Source organism: Schistocerca gregaria, chromosome 6 (assembly GCF_023897955.1).
Source record: "Schistocerca gregaria isolate iqSchGreg1 chromosome 6, iqSchGreg1.2, whole genome shotgun sequence".
Lineage (NCBI taxonomy): Eukaryota > Metazoa > Arthropoda > Insecta > Orthoptera > Acrididae > Schistocerca > Schistocerca gregaria.
The window spans coordinates 312,442,918-312,460,761 of record NC_064925.1 but is presented as its reverse complement, the minus strand read 5'-3'; the positions used below and the strand labels follow the sequence as shown (position 1 = coordinate 312,460,761).

The following is a 17,844-nucleotide window of genomic DNA, read 5'->3' as shown; positions in this document are numbered from 1 at the left end:
CAGCACCATGTACATTGTGATGCCACTTGTCTACCCCACAGCTCCCTCATGGCTGTATTTTGAAACATGAACATTCTGTCACAGCCGTCATGGAGTAATTACTGCTGAAAACTGTGTTCGGCCAGTACACTGTCACAGCTTCTGGAACTACAAGAACAAGAGCCTAACATTACTGTTAAATTCTCTGTAGCGGTGTGTGTTTTAAGTTTTTTGGATGAATAAATAAACAAATAACTTGTTACCAAAAAATGTTAGTTGAACAGTGTTGTGGTTTGTGAGAACAGACACTGTATAAATCATGGATTGTATGCAAAAAACATCTCCAAATTTGGTGTGGCAGCTGTTAAACTAAGAACTAGTCATTTAAAATGCCTACATTAATGAATGCAATAAGATTCTAAAATCTTGGGTGTGGCATGTCTGCAGATGTCTTTTACATGACAGATGTTGGTTTGCCATGGCAGACAGCATTTTCATCTTTGAGTGTTATTTCTTTTATAAATGTGTTTGAAGCCCCTGATTTATCCCTGTGCGAAATCGATTTTCACATCCAACATTTCTGTTTCATCTTCATTGTATTTAACTCTTTTTCACAGCTCTAATACCATAATCTGCACTGTAACATTTATTAATCTTAGGCCCAATTTTTCAGGTATAGAGGTTTTGAGTTTTAACGTTATTTTAAGTGCATTATGTTACTATATCAAAAGTATACATATACAACTTAAATCATTCTGGTGATAAATAGTTACTAGAATATTACTGGTATTGTCTAGATAAATTTTGTAAAAAGACTGTAAACAACCATGAGTGAGAAGTTTTTGAGCTGCCATAGGTAAGTTAGTTCTGGAGTTTTATGCAGCTGTTGTGTCAGATGGTTACATTGTGTAAAATGTAGTAGCATGGAAACTGGGGAAGTAAATGGGTCACTTTTGTGTTATTGCAAAGTATGTTGAGGGGAGAGGAAAATAGCTGAACAGGAAGGGAAGATTAGATCCCTTAAGGCTGAACTAGATAGTGTAGGGAGGAACTGATGAGGCTATGGGGGAAGAAGGAAGAAGAGAGGTGGGAACAGAATGGTAGCAAGGAACGGGAGCCACAGGAAAAGAACAGTATCTGACAGTTTCATTATGGGCACAAACAATAGATTTGCCTTGCTACCTCAGTTAACGAAGGTAGAGGCTCAGGTAGATGGAAGTGTACTCAGTACTCGACAAACCTTCTCTAGGAAATCAACTGTTCCAAAAAAGTATAAAGTAGGAGGAAAGTTCTGTTGTTGGGTATCGCCCATGGAAGAGGTGCGGGCCAGATCCTGTAGGGAAAATTAGGTGACAAACACTAGATCACAAGTTTTTTTGAGCCCATTGCATGACTTTGCCACGTGATAAGAGGATGTAAGATCATGTTGTGATACTGAGTGGAGCAGGAAACAGTATTGATAGGGATCAATGTTGGGCAAAAATAGCATCTGCAGCGAACCATACAAATGTTGGCTTGGTTTCTGCTTACTTGTGTTATGATCGGCCCCAACTGAACAGCTCTGTCAGGAGGGTCAATATGGAGCTAGTTCAGCTGCTTTAGGCGGCTACTTTGTCAGGCATAGATCTGGTTCCTGTTCATGCTATTGGTAGGTGGGACTTCACAAAGCATGGCCTGCATCTCAATAGGAAAGGGAAGGATACATTGGCCAGAATGCTAGCAAAATCTTTAAGGGGGGCACTGAAACTCATGAGAGTACTTTTTTTTAGGCTAAGACCAGTGTCCAGTGATTCAACATCAAATGAAAATAAGCTTTAAAATGAGAAGCTGGGACAGGTGCTAGAGATGTTAATATATCATAAGATTCTCAGTGAAAAATAATGTTGGTAGGCCTATGTCACTAGTTCTCATAAAACCAAAATAAAAAATAATTTAACTATATTGAATCAAAATATCGGGGAATAAAAAAAAAAAAAAAAAAAGAGAACAAAGTAGATGAGCTTCTTCTTTGTTCAGAAGATTAGATACTGAGGGTGGAATTGATGTACCATGGCAGTCTGAGCATCATATGGTCACAGATGTGGAAAAGGTAAATGTAGGTGTCAGCTCTGTTCCTAAATAATTTTTTGTTTTCATGCATCGATCTCATTTGTGGAAGAACAGTCAGTGCAAAAAAAGAAAAAAAATTCCAAATCACCATGCAAGATTTGCAATTTCACATGGAAACAAAGCATAATAATAAAATACAGTTTACGAAGAAACAACATCACAAAATCTATCATTCGTGAGCGCAGCGAAAATTGGTTAACTTCCGACGTTATCACACGAAGCCACTGTCAACCCTTTTTCCAAAGAAACCTTGACATGGCATGCATGACTGTTGTAGTTTATGCAGGTTAACGCAGCTAAATGACAGGTAACATGATTAAGGGACAAAATAAACTTATGCTTTATTCGCACAACACGGAACATGTATATTCCATAGAGTCTAACGCACTCTGCACATCATATCTTGTGCGCCACTATGCACTCTGGAAAAGTTTGTTCGCATATCCCCAACACTGACATGGCGTGACAGTCCGTTAACGAAGCGTCTTAATGCTAACATTTGGAATGGTATAGTGGCATGTTTTCACTTGACTTGAACTGGGCTTCAGAAGTATGGAGCCCAGCCATCAAGGAATTTTGGACATAAAGGCCGTGGTAATCATGACAGCTGCAATAGTTGGATGTCGATGAGTCGATACATTTGTGATAATCGATACACTCGTATTGGTTTTATCTTCACAGCTTCGGGGTATAGGTGTTCTGTCCTGTGATAGGTGATGTTGTTGTCATCGGTGTGTACTGTGTACAGTGCTGTAGTTTTGCACATGTGAGTTACTGTTTTCGTGAGTACTGTTATAGTTGAAACGAATAGTTTTTGTCATCAGTCTAATATGGCTAAGAATAAATTGGCATAGACCGAAGAAACTAATATTTAATTAAGCTCGGGAATTAGTCTTTTGTCCTTGTTAGCCTTGACTAGTATTCTGATTTATGCCCTCAAAATGTGACTCGGTAGTCGAAGCTAACACCGAGCGAAATGGCGCAGTGGTTAGCACACTGGACTGGTATTAGGGAGGGCGACGCTTCAAACACGAGTCAGGGCATCAAGATTTAGGTTCTCCGCGATTTTCCAAAATCACATCCGGCAAATGCCGGAATAGTACCTTTCAAAGGGCACGACGGATTTCCTTAGTATAATCCGTGCATATGCTCTGTCACTAATGACCTCGATATTGACGAGACGTTAAAATTAATAATATTTCCTTCGTTCCGTCGAAGCTAACAATGCCAGTATGTTTGTGTTGTGTTTGAAGGAACTTCTTTTCGTATAATAGTGAAGGCCATAAGCCTCCGTTTCATTGTTCTCCGGAAATGTTCTGGGACCCAACATTTACTGAGTAAAAGCTATGGGTACGCATTGTGTAACAAATGTTTTGTGTTCATATTGAGTACCAGTCTCTCAATCAGGTATCTGAGTGATGCTTTCTTTACAGTTAGTCTCGACTTAACTGTATTGTCTTGGATTGAATTTCAGCAACAGTGAAAACTCGGGCTCATGGCTGGTAGTGATATTTGAGTAACCTTATTTCAGGTAATTCATAAAATGATGTTCGTGCTACTTCTTACAGAGACTGCCTAGTCTGCTTCCCACCTCATCTTTTGCTTGTGAAAAATGAGAACTGATACTCATTGTATTTTGCTTCAAATGCTGTAGTCGCTATAGCAGCTCACAGAGTATAAATATAGATCGGTGATATTTTAAGAATATGAATAATTGGTTATAGTGTACTGCTTGATTTTGAATGATAGTTATGACATGCTATCATCAGTATTAGCAGTGTTAATTCTGACACTAAAGGAGAATACCAGGTATTTTCTTTTGAGGGAAAGAATTTTTTTTGTAGGCTCATCAACATGAGTCTACACGAGCAGTTATATCCTACGACTCGTGATGTGTTCATTTAGTAGAATTCAGTTGGCAAACATCTAAAAACGTGTGGGTTCAGTGAAGTAGACATAAAACAGTTGTTAAAAATTGTATGTTTGTTTCTTGATTTAGAAGACATAGCCTACTTTTATTTTACTAGTATTTATTGTATCAATTATAATTATTCAATGTGATTTTAATGCTGATCAGAACACAAGTTTTTGTCATATTTTTTGTATATTTCACTTTTTAAACACCTTTTCACTATGTTTAGTGATTACTATACTAAGGTTTTACCCGTATACTGAATTTCCAATAGTCATTATGTATGTACAACTTTTGTTAACATACTGGACTCAGGGATCAATGAACTGTGCTCATCCATGCTTGTTTCATATGTACCTTTTGCTCTGGATAGCTGCACTAGTGACTTCTTTCTTTGTTGCTTTGAATTTTTGTTAGTTAAAATCTCAGAATATTATTTTAGTTTCACATACTTAGTGTTTTATCCCTTTGCTGTGGATATTTCATTTGACCATGAATGGAAACTGTGAGTTGCCATCAAAAGTAGATAATGTGATGCATTGTTGGAGCTGTAGTAAATGGTTTGACTGATGGGAATGTAGTGAGGAGAACTTTTCGGGAGGTTACTGAGACACTCTTGTGCATCTGCAAAATATTCAATGTGACAGGTTAATAGAGGAGCAGAAAAAGAAGATCTCTCCCCTTCAGGCACATTTGGACGAAGCCAGGAGAGAGCTAGTGAGGAGGAGGAGGTGGTGGAAGTGGCTGTTGATAATAAGGCTAACAGGAGGATGTCAATCTGTAACATGTTCTAACTGCCAGATTGACAAGCTTGAAGATTGTGTAGGAGTAGTAAATGTGTGAGTAAGAAGGTTACGAATAACACTAATGATGGGAAGAAGAGTGTCTGCTGCTATGTAGGAATCGTGGCAGAGCAATAGGCCCTCAATTACAGTAGAAATTAGGAGAGGAGTATGAGTTCACTGCCATTTTTGAGCCGAGTGCTGGGCTGAATTAGGTGATCGAAGGTTTAGGGGGTCTCTGTGAAAAGGATTTCTGGAAAGTTGATCAGCTACTATAGTGATGGTGTGTGGAGTGGGGAACTGGTTGGATAGGGATAGGGGGATAATGCTACATAGATGGTGAGCTATAGAATCTGTAACAATGTGTGCAAGGTTAAGCTGTTATAGTGGCAGATGGCCTAATCTTGACAGTGCTGTATGATGCAGGGTTGGAGACAGCACTGACGACTGCTGTCCAGTCACACATTGCACTAGTGCCTATGGGGCTGTCAGGAGATGAGGCTATACTAGGCATGGTCTGCACCTCAGTAGGCGTGGAAGTGAATTAGTGTATAGCAGTTGGGTGTGGTGTCATATGTGGCCAAATACCTATTGTCATTCATAGGATAATTACCCTTTTTTAATATATACACATATATAAAACCTGACATCAGGCTCCTTATGTATATCAACCAGTTTAGAGATTTCTTCAGTGTGTGTATGGAAGAGAGAATGTACAACACCAAAGAGTGCAAACAGCACAGAAATTTGCTCTGCATTATCTGTTTTTCATAAAAATCGACAGTCTGTTAAAGAAAGAAACACCAGTTTGAAGTTGAATTATAGCCTTTGAACAGCACAGTGGTATGCATTACAGAGAACTGGTGTGGAAACAAGTATAAACAGCATATCACGCTATCATCATATGAATGTGCAAGTTGCTACTGTAAACCAAAGATTGCGATACAACCCATTGGCTTTGATCCATGATGTCATCAAGGTGGTGGCCACCCTTCGTCAAGCTTATACAAAATGGCACTTGTGAAAGTGGTAACTGAATGCTACTATGAATACAGCTCAGACATCAACAGTAGCAGAAAACCTATAGGCCTAATTCATTAATGACAGCCTCTTAACACTTGTTTGATAGGGTACACTAAAACAGAAATGTGACAACACCATAAGAAATAACTAATAATATGTATTAAGAGTGTTTTACAAAATGATACTTTGGTACAGTTCGATGTGTGGCACTTAGTATCCTAAACATAATACAGTAGTATCTAATAATTTTGCTGTCTCTTGGCAGTCTGCTAAATAGTTATGTTCCAATTACTCTGTAAATAGCAACCACTAAGCCAGAAGGTAGTCTTCAGAGAGTTGTAATGAATGGAGTGCAGGTACTGAACTGATTGATTGCTGGTTTGTTACTGTTTGTGTTTGTCCATGATATGTTGTATTGTGATGTCTGTCAGTGAAAGGATTTCTGTGTCCAGCAGTACATGTCAGAAACTATGCAGTCCATGGTTGACAGTGCTCCATACAGCAGTTGTCTACAGTATCAGTGCATTACAGGAAGTGGCACAGAAGCAGGAAGAGGTTTAGGTTTGTGAGGACCATCTGGAGGCTGCTGCATGGACTTGGGCAATGCCAGCCTAGTGGTTACACGTGTATGGTGGCTGTACTTGTTATGCACCTCTTGCTTGGTAAACAACTGCACCCATAACATCACTCATTACTCATACAAACAGACAAAAATAATGGGAAAATTTTAATTCAGAAATAACATGAAACTTATGATTGATTTGGTTGTTTGGGGAAGGAGACCAGACAGTGAGGTCAGGGGAAGGAGACCAGACAGTGAGGTCATCGGTCTCATTGGATTAGGGAAGGACGAGGAAGGAAATTGGCCATGCCATTTCAAAGGAACCATCCTGGCATTTGCCTGGAGCGATTTAGGGAAATCACGGAAAACCTAAATCAGGATGGCCGGACGCGGGATTGAACCGTCGTCCTCCCACATGTGAGTCCAGTGTGATAGCCACTGCGCCACCTCGCTCGGTGAAACTTATGAGATAACTGTGGAAATTAAGGGGGTTTGGGAGGGGACAAGCTAAATATAGAACAATTCTGATAATGAAGACATACCAAAACTAACACGAATGCAAATAAAAAAGGAAACAAAATCATCCGCAACCAAGAAAACCACAATAAAAAAACTGGTATTGAAAATTCACTTGATCTACATATGAAGTCCATAGTACCACAAACCCTCTCTTAGCTCCAAAACGTAGTGCTGGAAATTTCATTTGATCGTTGTAGCCAAAATGATGTCCGCAGTAATAAAACCAAAACTCACCCAAATAGCTAATTTCGGAAACCTAACCTCACTAGTGTAGGTAAAACAAACTCCACAATACCTACCAATCACAGTCCAACATCATTACCAACAACACAACCAAAAAATTTATAAAATATTTCATTAATAGTAATTGTGATATACCAAAAACACAAAATTATGCACATAAATGCACATACCTCATACATACTACAGTAAAAAGAAACACACCTACCATTCAAAGTCACCCAACACGTAAAACTAACAATCTAATGTTGTTGTTGTGGTCTTTAGTACTGAGACTGGTTTAATGCAGCTCTCCATGCTACTCTATCCTGTGCAAGCTGCTTCATCTCCCAGTACCTACTGCAACCTACATCCTTCTGAATCTGCTTAGTGTATTCATCTCTTGGTCTCCCTCTACGATTTTTATTCTCCACGCTGCCCTCCAATGCTAAATTTGTGATCCCTTGATGCCTCAAAACATGTCCTGCCAACCAATCCCTTCTTATAGTCAAGTTGTGCCACAAACTTCTCTTCTCCCCAATCCTATTCAATACCTCCTCATTAGTTATGTGATCTACCCATCTAATCTTCAGCATTCTTCTGTAGCACCACATTTCGAAAGCTTCTATTCTCTTCTTGTCCAAATTAGTTATCGTCCATGTTTCACTTCCATACATGGCTACACTCCAAACAAATACTTTCAGAAACGACTTCCTGATACATAAATCTATATTCGATGTTAACAAATTTCTCTTCTTCAGAAATGCTTTCCTTGCCATTGCCGGTCTACAGTTTATATCCTCTCTACTTCGACCATCATCAGTTATTTTGCACCCCAAATACCATAACTCATTTACTACTTTAAGTGTCTAATTTCCTAATCTAATTCCATCAGCATCACCCGATTTAATTTGACTACATTCCATTATCCTTGTTTTGCTTTTGTTGATGTTCATCTTATATCCTCCTTTCAAGTCACTGTCCATTCCGTTCAACTGCTCTTCCAAGTCCTTTGCCGTCTCTGACAGAATTACAATGTCATCGGCGAACCTCAAAGTTTTTACTCCTTCTCCATGAATTTTAATACCTACTCCAAATTTTTCTTTTGTTTCCTTTACTGCTTGCTCAATATACAGATTGAATAACATTGGGGAGAGGCTACAACCCTGTCTCACTCCTTTCCCAACCACTGCTTCCCTTTCATGCCCCTCAACTCTAATAACTGCCATCTGGTTTCTGTACAAATTGTAAATAGCCTTTCACTCCCTGTATTTTACCCCTGCCACCTTCAGAATTTGAAAGAGAGTATTCCAGTCAACATTGTCAAAAGCTTTCTCTAAGTCTACAAATGCTAGAAATGTAGGTTTGCCTTGTCTTAATCTTTCTTCTAAGATAAGTCGTAAGGTCAGTATTGCCTCACGTGTTCCAACATTTCTACGGAATCCAAACTGATCCTCCCCGAGGTCCGCATCTACCAGTTTTTCCATTCGTCTGTAAAGAATTCGCGTTAGTATTTTGCAGCTGTGACTTGTTAAACTGACGGTACGGTAATTTTCACATCTGTCAGGACCTGCTTTCTTTGGGATTGGAATTATTATATTCTTCTTGAAGTCTGAGGGTATTTCACCTGTCTCATACATCTTGCTCACCAGCTGATAGAGTTTTGTCAGGACTGGCTCTCCCAAGGCCGTCAGTAGTTCTAATGGAATGTTGTCTACTCCGGAGGCCTTGTTTCGACTCAGTCAAACTCTTCACGCAGTATCTTACCTCCCATTTCGTCTTCATCTACATCCTCTTCCATTTCCATAATGTTGTCCTCAAGTACATCGCCCTTGTATAAACCTTCTATATACTCCTTCCACCTTTCTGCCTTCCCTTCTTTGTTAGAACTGGTTTGCCATCTGAGCTCTTGATATTCATACACGTGATTCTTTGCTCTCCAAAGGTCTCTTTAATTTTCCTGTAGGCAGTATCTATCTTACCCCTAGTGAGATAAGCTCCTACATCCTTACATTTGTCCTCTAGCCAACCCTGCTTAGCCATTTTGCACTTCCTGTCGATCTCATTTTTGAGACGTTTGTATTTCTTTTTGCCTGTTTCATCTACTGCATTTTTATATTTTCTCCTTTCATCAATTAAATTCAATATTTCTTCTGTTACCCAAGGATTTCTAGCAGCCCTCGTCTTTTTACCTACTTTATCCTCTGCTGCCTTCACTACTTCATCCGTCAGAGCTACCCATTCTTCTTCTACTGTGTTTCTTTCCCCCATTGCTGTCAATTGTTTCCTTATGCTCTCCTTGAAACTCTGTACAACCTCTAGTTCTTTCAACTTATTCAGATCCCATGTCCTTAAATTTCCACCACTTTGTAGTTTCTTCAGTTTTAATCTACAGGTTGTAACCAATAGATTGTGGTCAGAGTCCACATCTGCTGCTGGAAAAGTCATACAATTTAAAACCTGATTCCTAAATCTCTGTCTTACCATTATATAATCTATCTGATATCTTTTAGTATCTCCAGGATTCTTCCATGTATACAGCCTTCTTTTATGATTCTTGAACCAAGTGTTAGCTATGATTAAGTTATGCTCTGTGCAAAATTCTACCAGGTGGCTTCCTCTTTCATTTCTTAGCCCCAATCCATAATCACCTACTATGATTCCTTCTCTCCCTTTCCCTACTGACGAATTCTAGTCACCCATGACTATTAAATTTTCGTCTCCCTTCACTACCTGAATAATTTCTTCTATCTCATCATACATTTCATCAATTTCTTCATCATCTGCAGAGCTAGTTGGCATATAAACTTGTACTACTGTAGTAGGCATGGGCTTTGTGTCTATCTTGGCCACAATAATGCATTCACTATGCTGTTTGTAGTAGCTTACCCGCACTCCATTTTTTTATTCATTATTAAACCTATCCCTGCATTACCCCTATTTGATTTTGTGTTTATAACCCTGTATTCACCTGACCAAAAGTCTTGTTCCTCCTGCCACCGAACTTCACTAATTCCCACTATATGTAACTTTAACCTATCCATTTCCCTTTTTAAATTTTCTAACCTACCTCCCCGATTAAGGGATTTGACATTCTACGCTCCGATCCGTAGAACGCCAGTTTTCTTTCTCCTGATAACGACGTCCTCCCGAGTAGTCCCCACCCGGAGATCCGAATGGGGGACTATTTTACCTCCGGAATATTTTACCCAAGGGGATGTCATCATCATTTAATCATACAGTAAAGCTGCATGTCCTCGGGAAAAATTACGGCTGTAGTTTCCCCTTGCTTTCAGCGGTTCGCAGTACCAGCACAGCAAGGCCGTTTTGGTTAATGTTGCAAGGCCAGATCAGTCAATCATCCAGACTGTTGCCCCTGCAACTACTGAAAAGGCTGCTGCCCCTCTTCAGGAACCACATGTTTGTCTGGCCTCTCAACAGATACCCCTCCGTTGTGGTTGCACCTACGGTACGGCCATCTGTATCGCTGAGGCACGCAAGCCTCCCCACCAACGGCAAGGTCCATGGTTCATTGGGGGGGAATCTAATGATAGAAGAAATAATATATCATCAACACAATATTTTTATTGGGTAACCTAGACGTCTCAGACCAGGAACCCCTTCAGATAAAACATCATACATTATTCTGTCGACAAAATCACATCTACTAGAACCTGATCTGAGATCCAGCAACTTTGGTCAATCTCACACCTCCATGAACCTAACACTTCACATACCCTGTAATATCAAACAACAGTAGGAATTTAATCATAGTCAACATGTTGTCCCCCATTGAGGATGCAGGAACCTGTTCATGAACTTCATTGTCATTCCATAACGAACAAAACATAAAATTAAATCTCCAACCATAAACAACAAACCACACTAATATTTCCAAACCCGGAAACAAACCTATTCCCTATAACTGCCAACTTTAAGATGGCTCACTAGCAAACTGCCACAAACTCTACCTATGTAATCTCACGAACAGCGGTCAAGAGGTATGAATTACTAACAGCACTTATAAGCTATTTAGAAACAAGTGTCCCATGCTAGGGAGTGCCATCACATGCTGCATAATGCCCTCTGCAAACACAATCCATTTAAAAAAATATGCTGCGCCACCATGACATCGCACAACATAACAAAGTTATGTAACGTTTCAAAGCAGACGGGTGGTACCACAATCTTTTATTGATCCTCTTTAAAGGATGGGTTCATGTGTTTATATCAGAGGCGGCACACACTTTAGAGCTAAAGATGATGTAATCACAATTAGTGTAGATAAACATTTTCAATTGAACCAACAAAGGTAGACAGCTATAAGAAGTTATTCATTCATTGCATGTACTGCCTATCTAGTGGTAATATAGATAACACAGGTACTTGTTTCATTAAATAAATTGAAGTGGGAGAAGTACAATATTGACCATTACAAAGTTTACAAAAGTGGCAGTTGAAGCTCTTGACAAGAATGACTGTATTACATGCCTTTGACACTTTTGACCATAAAATACTACTAAACATGCTAGAAGCAGCTAGTTGTAAGAAGAATAGTAAATGTTTAGTTACAGTCTTGTCTGGAAAACAGGGTGTGAAAAGTAGAGATAATAGATGATGGTAAATTTATAGTAAAAAAACTGTCAGACAAGAAGCAGATAAAAACAGGTGTTGCCTACGGTACTGTATTGGCTCCAGTTCTACTCTTAATGCAAATCTGTGACTTAGAAGACAGTACAAGACATGGAGAAAAAGTACTGTTTGTTGATGACAGCAACATCATAGCCAAAAGTCCCAGTAGAGAAAGCAAAAGAAACCCCCATCCCCAAATCTCTTGGTCAGCGCAAAGTCCCAAGTGACCAATATCCTTAACAACAGTTTGCTGCAGAGTTGTTGAACATATTTTCAGTTTGAATTTTATAAATTAGCTTTAGAAGGAAAATACATTCACAAGTCAGCACGGTTTTAGAAAGCATCACTTGTGTGAGAGTTAGCTTGTTCTTTTCTGACATTGTACCCTGTGGTCTATCAATGAAGGGCAACAGGCAGACTCCAGATTTCCAAGAAGCATTTGACACGGTACTCAAACGCAGACTGTTAACAAAGGTACAAGCGTATGGAATAGGTTCCCAGATATGTGAGTGGCTCGGAGACTTCTTAAGTGATAGAACCCAATACGTTGTCCTTGACTGCTAGTGTTCACCAGAGACTAGAGTAAGATTAGGATTGCCCCAGAAAGGTGTGATAGGATCACTGTTATTCTTTATATACATAAGTGACGTGACAGACAGGCCGAGCAGCAATTTGCGGCTGTTTGTTGATGATGCTGTGGTGTATGAGAAGGTGTTGTTGAGTGAGTGTAGGAGGATACAAGATGACTTAGACAAAATTTCTTGTTGGTGTGATGAATGGCAACTAGTTCAAAATGTAGAATAATGTAAGTTAATGGATACGAGTAGGAAAACAATCCGATAATGTTCAAACATGGCATTAGTAGTGTGGATAATATTGCAAAGCAGTGTGAAATCTGGGAGAATTTTAGGAAAGTGTGGTTCATCCGTAAAGGAGACCACATATAGAACACTTGTGTGACACATTCTTGGGTATTGCTTGAGTATTTGAGATCCCCCCCCACCCTCCCCCCATGGAGTTAAACAAAGACATTTAAGCAGTTCAGGAATGGACTACTAGATTTGTTACAGGCATGTTTGAGCAATGCAGAAGTATTACGAAGATGTTTCAGGAACTGAATCTGGAATCCCTGGAGGGGAAATGATCAATAGTGGTACCATGTACCCTCTGTCACACAATGTGGCTTGTGGAGTATGTATGTAGATCACCATACATGGCTCTCGTTATTGTATAGATTGCTATTGTTAGAAACTCAATCACAGCTGCTGTTCCTCACGCACCGACATAGTTGTTACCCACCACCATATTACACATAACAGCTCAGAGTCCTCTAGTAGCAGAGGGTTACAACATGCGTCAGTGATGCAGGAAAGTTGACTGAGTAATATGCATGACATGCAATATCTCAAATGATGTTGAGAACAGAATAAAAAAAAATGAAGTTATTAGTTTTCAGCAAGCCCTTGTAATAAGTAGTAGTGAGGCTCAGTGTAAAGCCCTATTTTAAAAACTAGTTATCCTTATTGTGCCAAGTGACTATGTCCACTAACCTGTTGTATAAATTACTTAGTAGTTCACCAGTAGTTCTACACACAACCACAAAAAGAGATCCAATAGGACTTTAATTTACCAAAGGGGGGGGGGGAAATAAAAAGCCGAAACAGTATTTCCTGTCATGGAATAACATTGTATAATAAATCATCCAAGAAAAAAAGATTACTAACATACACTTGTTTAAAATACCAGTAAAATCATTATTAATACATACTACACAATTAAAAATCACTTGTGGAACTCAGAATATAGGTTAATGATGAAAGGAGATAACTAAACCACCCTGTCACATTACAATATGGGGGTCACAGTGTAATGCTTTTACAAGAAAATCATATACCCAGATCAGTACTGCATGGGAGCAACATCTTGTTGTTCTGCTCATCTCGACATCTCACTCATTGTGGGGGCTGCTGATGCAATTTTACAGGCAGCTGAGTGGAGGCCATGCAGATGTACATGGACATCATCAGTTTCCCAAACAGACTGGAGTTAGTGCAAGGGCATATTAGCATATTTGTGGTCCAGGACTAACCATTGGGTGCAAATAGCGTATGCAGTGATGGAACCACTACATTTTTTTTCTGTGTTATAAGTTATCTGGAGAAACTTGAGTGTAAATCAAAGAACGTTATGTGATAGAGACCAATGGAATGAGGCAGAGCAGTTGTTGAGACATTGATCTCACATTCTGGGGGACAAATTACAGTGTAAATGTAATGTACAGTGGAGAGGACATAAATCAGACAGCAGTATGCAGACTTTTTACGTCTTTTCTGTTCCTCAAAAGATGCAACATAACCTACAGCACCCTTGGTCTGCTAATGTGAAAAGGTGTTTGTACTTGTTACCATCACCAGCAATGTAAACTAACAGTTGTCCACCTGAAGATTATAGTGTGAACCACTTAACTGTATAGTGGCAGAAGAAACAAGTGGCTTCTGCAGAAACTGTTTTATTTGTAAAGTAAGAACAGTTCTAGATTTTCAGAGTCGTCGGCACATTTGTGATGTAAGAAGATTTCTCAGAAGGTTCTCATACTACTGTCAATGCATAAAAGACTTCTATACCAAGGCATACCCTTGCTAGAACTACTGTAGGGAGTTGCAGGTATGATCTTTCCTTCCACTTAATGAGGCACCAACATTTTCTACAGTCCCAGCACCATACGACAACACAGAATTTCAGACCCACACGAACAGTTATGGGATAAGTGCAGTTCTACTGCAGGTTCAGCAGGTTTGCTGAAAAGATTGTAGCTTATGCTTCCAGAGTACTCTCAAACTCTGAGATGAACTGCTGTACAACCAAGAAAGAGTGACTGGCAGTTGTCTAGGCCATCGACAAGTTTTGGCAGCATTTATTTGCCAGTTAATTCACTATTGTGACAGATTACCATTCTCTGTACTGGCTGATGAGCTTGAAGCCTCCATTGGGTTAACAAGTGAGATGGGCACTGAGATTTCAGGTGTACAATGTCACAGTAGTATACTAAAGCGGCTGCAACCACAAGAACGCCGAATACGTTTCAAGGAATGCTTTGGTGGAACACAGCATCATGGATGAAATCGCAGTCATTGCTGCTGAACATGGGGGGGAATCTAGCTCTTCTGAATACCGTGGATGTATGACCAAACAATAATTGCAGTTAGGAAACGGTGCATTGAGTAAGAGGCACTATGAGCCAGTGGAGCAGAAATGTTTGCTTGTCATGCCAGCTCATCCATGTCTAGGTATCCTGAAGTATTTCCTCTATGCTCTAACATCTGGTCGTCTGGGATTTGTGAAAACTAGACAATCAGATGCAGTGATTACTGGCTGGGTCTATTGATCTGTTAGATTTTATGTGAGCCACTGTAAGCCAATGATGAAAGTATGTGCAGTAGCTATCTCTGGAGCGTCTGCTACCAATCCCGCGTGCAGCAGTGTCATTCCAACGAATTGAAGTTAATCTCTTGAGGGCCTCATGAAATCAACAAAAGGGAATCAAAGGATAGTAGTCTTCAGTGAGCACTGCATCTGTTATTGGATTAGATTGTTTTCGTTCCATAGACCCTAAAAATGAGATGATTCTCATGGGTGTGGAACAGGTCAGAAAGTATGACATAAAAACATAAAACATTTGAATATAATACTTACTACCCTGATCATTTGTCAGGAGATAGTCAAAAATAAGTTAACACAATGCAGTAAAGTGGGACAGCTAATATTTACAGAATTAACACACTGTCAGAATGAAACACTTATCCACTGTTAACAAATTTATCATATGCAAAATACCCAATCTTGACTATTGTGACCAAGTGTTGTCAAAACTGAAATCTAACATATTTTAACTTAGGCTGACTTAACAGTCTCTGTTAAGATATTCATCTATGGAGTAGGAGTAGTTGCCTATCAAAAAGTCTTTTGAACTCTGTTTAAACCATGATTTATCTGAAACCAAGTTTTTAATGGTTGCTGGCAATTTATTAAAAATGTGTTCCTGAATATTGGGCCCCTTTTTGGACCAAGGTTAGTGATTTTAGGCCTTTATGTAGATTCTTCTTATTCCTAGTATTGATACTGTGTAGCTATTGGTGGGAAATAGGGATGTATTACTTGCAACAAATTTCAATAAGGAATAAATATACTGAGAAGCAGTGGCTAGAATACGAAGTTCCTTGAACAGGTTTCTACAAGATGTTCACGAATTTACATCACAAATGATTCTTATCACATGCTTTTGCACCCTTAAAACTTTTGCTTGATTTGATGAGTTGCCCCAGAATATGATCCATATGACATAATAGAATGAAAGTAAGCAAAGTATACAAGTTATTTTTATATTTGTATCTCCTACATCTGACATCATTCTCAAGGCAAATACAGATTTGTTTAGGCACTTAAGCAATTCTGTGGTATCCCCTTCCCAACTGAATTTATTATTGAGTTTTAATCCTAGAAATTTAACAGTGTCAACCTCTTCAATTTGCATGTCTTCATACGTTATACTCATACTGGAAGGAAATCTCTTACAGGTTCTGAACTGCATATAGTTGGTCTTCTCAAAGTTTAATGACAAAGGATTAGCTTTAAACCACTTATTAATATCAGTGAAAATTTGATTAACAACTATTTCTAAATCTGTACTTGACTTGTTACTTATTGTCAATTCTAGTATCCGATACCACTCGTCGGCTTTGACCAATGACTTAATGTGTGATGTTATTTTGTTTGTGCCACAGAATGCTGTCGGTGAATGTTAAATGATTTCTCTGGATTTCCTCGTTACGCGCCTATATTAAAAATTTGGTGTAGGTTGTTTTGTTTGCATCTCATAATTTGTTTTCGGCATTGTTTGTTAATGAAAGTAGTCGTGATTTAAGTTCTTGATTTCTTATGCTGTTCATTATGGATGAGTCAGTTGTTTTTACTGCGAAAATTCTGCTTCAGAAAATGAGTGACTGTAAATCAACTATAAAATTTTTGCAATCATTGGGCGAGAAGTAACTGTCATGCTAACCTACTATTTTTGCTAGGAGTATTCTTGCAAATCTGTCATGCACTAAGCAGGGATTTCATGTGGCACTGTAGTCGACTGGTTCTCGTTTTGTAGAGAAGACTGCGGGGAATTTATAAAGTATAGGGGGTCATTGTAGGGGCCAGAGGTTATAGTTTAAGTAGGAAGTCTTGACATCTTTAATAGAAGAATATGTGGAAGAAGGTTCTGTAGTCACATCAGATGGTTTTGCTTCGTACAATGGGTTGGGTGAAAGAGGTTATCATCATTTGGTTGTGAATCACAATATTCAGTTTAAAGATTATAAGACGAGTGCATGTACTAATACTGTCGAGGGGTATAGGCGCGCTGTAAAATCCGTAGTCGAGGGGGGGGGGCGTGGGGGGGGGGGGGGGGGGGGAGAGAATGCTTTCAGTTTTGAAAGGCCATTTAGATGAATACTGTTGGAGGAAGAGTATTCCTAAAGGTTATTGTTTATTTCTTACATTTGTGAAAGTAGTCAGCAAAATGTACAAGCCTCATTTTGTTAGTTAGGTGTTGGTGGGTCTGTTACGTTTTTCTTGTTTTATGTTTTTTTTAAATGTTACTGTATTGTGCGAGTGTTACTTTTTTGGTTTCTCTGGAGGAAGGTTTTATGCTGTTTTAATATTTTCTGGTTACAATGGTGGGTCGAAGGGTATTGTTGTGTCTTTACTGGAGGGTTTATGTGACTGACTTGTAGTTTCATTTTTTTTTTTTTTTTTTATTTTAAAATTTTACTTCTGATTGAGGGCGGGTGGTAGGGTAGAACTGATTTGGGTGGTGCCTCAATCACGCCTGGCAGTTTGTGTTTCTTATTATTTTTTCATTAGTTATTCTGGATTTCGCTTCTTTCGTTACAGTTTCACCTTCTAACATTATTATTTCTTGTTATGCCCTTATCTCATTCTTGTCAGTCTCGATCTTTGACTCCTTTGGAAGTTCATATGCGGTAAGTTTCTTTTTATGTATCCACTTTTATGTTTTCCTTTTCAATGATTTTGCTATACTGCTTTTAATTTTAATTTCATTC

General features: G+C 39.0%; 1 protein-coding gene across 8 annotated transcripts in view; it reads left to right on the top strand.

Annotated features, from left to right (window-relative positions):
* Positions 1-2,539: 2,539 nt before the first annotated feature.
* Positions 2,540-17,844, top strand: part of LOC126278383 (integrator complex subunit 8) — a 169,040-nt gene continuing 153,735 nt past the window's right edge. For 2 of the 8 annotated variants that reach the window (XM_049978468.1, XM_049978467.1), the window contains exon 1: positions 2,784-2,854. The gene's annotated coding sequence lies outside the window, so the exon portion shown is untranslated. Of the gene's footprint in view, positions 3,439-3,562; positions 3,620-17,844 lie in introns of all 8 variants that reach the window. The other 6 variants (XM_049978465.1, XM_049978470.1, XM_049978469.1 and 3 more) reach the window with 6 other exon arrangements.